The sequence below is a fragment of the Etheostoma spectabile genome, chromosome 18 (genome assembly GCF_008692095.1).
Source record: "Etheostoma spectabile isolate EspeVRDwgs_2016 chromosome 18, UIUC_Espe_1.0, whole genome shotgun sequence".
In the NCBI taxonomy this organism is placed as follows: Eukaryota; Metazoa; Chordata; class Actinopteri; order Perciformes; family Percidae; genus Etheostoma; species Etheostoma spectabile.
The window spans coordinates 2,581,818-2,584,470 of NC_045750.1; the positions used below are offsets into that span (position 1 = coordinate 2,581,818).

Here is a 2,653-nt window from a genome sequence, read left to right on the forward strand (position 1 = left end):
GTAAACCGAGCCCTGGGTGTCCTGCTCTGCCTTTGAGAAAATGGAAGCTCAGATGGGCCGATATGGAATCTTGCCCCTTATGAGGTCACAAGATGCTGTCAGCTGTCATTCCACCTCCAGTCATCGTCACCCAAAGGCACCTGGGATTGTCTTGGCTTCCTTACCCCTTTTGCAAATTATTCTATAACAATGGAGTCTAAAGCTCCAAAGACTTTACATTTGATTATGCTTATGTACAACAAACCTTTGCATATCTGCAAACAAGTCCCTTCTGATTGAAACATTGAAATGTAGCAGGTGTGTTATAAAAGCTCAAAGATCCAGAGGGGACAGAAACAACACCGTGGTTCTGTTGAAAGACACACGGACACACTCAGCGGTAACAACATGCACATGCGCTCGTCAGATGAAAGTCAGCCGATCGTGAGCAGACACAGCTGCTTCTTTGAATCTGAATATTCTGGCACTGAGTCCACCTTAAGGATACTCAATGTGTCCTTTAACAGATAACCACACACACTACAAGCTTTGCTCCGAGCAGTTTGGTCATTTTGATTCCAGTAGCGAGTGTTGGTCTAAATCAGGATCAGTCCGGGCTGCAGAGGACAAAATAAAACGTGTTTTGCAACTAAAGTTGCCCAACTGTATAAGTATAATTTCCACAAGAATTTAAGCTAAGTTTTAACAAAACAAAAAAAAGTTCTGTCTGTTGATATTGCAATGGGTCGGAATACTGGTTTATCATTAGGCTCATTACCATCATATAATATGCATCATGCATGCAAGTCCTGACTTTAAAATCTTACTTAAGTAAATGTACAGAAATATTATTAGCAAAAATTAGCAAATTGTCAAGTATGTATAAGTAAAGGACTCATTATGCAGAATGGCTTCGTTCCCTGTGTTATATTTTACAATATTCTATAATTCAGTTTATCACTAATGAATATATGCAAGGGCATTTTACTGTTGTAGCTTGTCACAGGGAGCCAATATAAGATCATTTGGATAATACTGGGCGGATAATGCAGTCCTGTATCATATCTAAGCATTTGTTTTTAATGTAAAAAGTAACTAAGTGTCAAATAAATGAAAGTGAGTAAAAAGGTACAGCATTCAAAATGTAGTGTAGTAGAAGTATAGAGTAACATAAAATTAAAATATGCCAAGATTGTACTGTGTACATGTGCTTAGTTACTTTCCACCACTGCAGCCCATGTAAGTGAATTGAATCTGGCAGATTCCAGAGATAGCTGCTTGTTAGAGAGAAGTGAGTCAGCATCTGATGTACCTGCCAAAAAAACAACAACAACCTTTCTCTGATTCACATTCAGAACCTGACGGTGCCGAAGAAACAACCATTGTAATGATATATGTATCCGAAATGAAACAGAATAAAATTGAACACATTGTCTCCCAGCACAAAGCAGAACTCCATCAGACGCTGAAATCCATCTCTGGTAAAACTGAGGAGGGACCATGAAGTCATGAGTTGTCATGATCCATTTTTAAAAAGTTTCTATATCAGAAATTTGGCTTTCTTTCAATCAAATTGTCAAGATAAATAACGTGGATGGCTCCATAGGTAAGCACAAGTACAATATGTGATGAGTTCACTACTTTCATTAGATTTGAGTGTTTTATTCAATTGTATAGCATTTGAAAAAAATGACAAAAGAACTCTTAAAAAAAGTGATACATTTTTTTTAAAAAGCTTTCAAAACGCAGGGAAAGGTAAATTGACAAGAACATCGGCAAAAGTGTCAAAAAAGAACAAAATCGTGAAAAAAAATGTATTTAAAATTTTAAAAATTGCACGGTTGACAACGGGAAGACAACACAAGGCTTAAGTATAAAAAGAAAAAGTAGCCTTGCAAACTGACAGGTAGCAAATCTTTGAACATGGAGTCTAATAATAAAAAATGTAACATGTCAGGCTCACAATGTTTCATTTTCAATCACGTCACCGTCCACACTACTACGTTACCGCCATCATGCCACAATGATTTGCAACGTACGTATATCAGTTTAAACTGAAATTATTTGAAAGTAAAGTAACAAGCCAATTTTGTAAAATGTAAGGAGTAGAAAGTACCGCTATTCGTGTTCAAAATGGAAGGAGTAAAAGTAAAAAGTTGGCACAAAAATAGTAAATTATCAATAAAATCTACTTGAGTACAGTAACAAAGTATTTGTACTTTGTTACTTCCCATGTCTGGGAATGAGGCTGGTCTGCAGTGGGTAAAAATGTTTCAGGTTCCTCCAACCTGTGAGTCACCGGCTGCTCATTTCTTATTTAACGGATCAAATGGGGCTGTCGCAGCAGCGAGAGGATGGTACCGGATGACCTTCTACCAGCCTTTATCATCCACCTGGACAGACATATACAGCACTTTTGTACGCACTATAGCCGCATCACATCCCCATAAGGGGATGAGCCCCTATAAGGGGATGAGCCCCCATAAGGGGATGAGCCCCTATAAGGGGATGAGCCCCCATAAAGGTCTGATCCTAGAGTCGCCCCAGAAATATTTCCCAAATTTCATCAATTCTCGGTTCTATTCTGATCATCCTGCTTGTCAAAATAAGGGAAAATGCACCTCAGACATGACTACACTCTAATTTCTTTCCCCCTGTGCAATCATTACTGTGT

The 2,653-nt window shown here is 38.3% G+C and overlaps 1 protein-coding gene and 1 long non-coding RNA gene across 2 annotated transcripts in view; one reads left to right on the plus strand and one right to left on the minus strand.

Annotated features, from left to right (window-relative positions):
- clvs2 (clavesin 2) overlaps positions 1 to 2,653 on the minus strand; it is a 38,894-nt gene that overhangs the window by 15,986 nt on the left and 20,255 nt on the right. The window lies entirely within an intron of this gene.
- Positions 1,133 to 2,653, plus strand: part of LOC116706155 (uncharacterized) — an 18,644-nt gene continuing 17,123 nt past the window's right edge. Inside the window, exon 1 of the long non-coding RNA XR_004336158.1 lies at positions 1,133 to 1,144. This is a non-coding gene — a long non-coding RNA (uncharacterized LOC116706155). The remainder of the gene's footprint in view (positions 1,145 to 2,653) is intronic.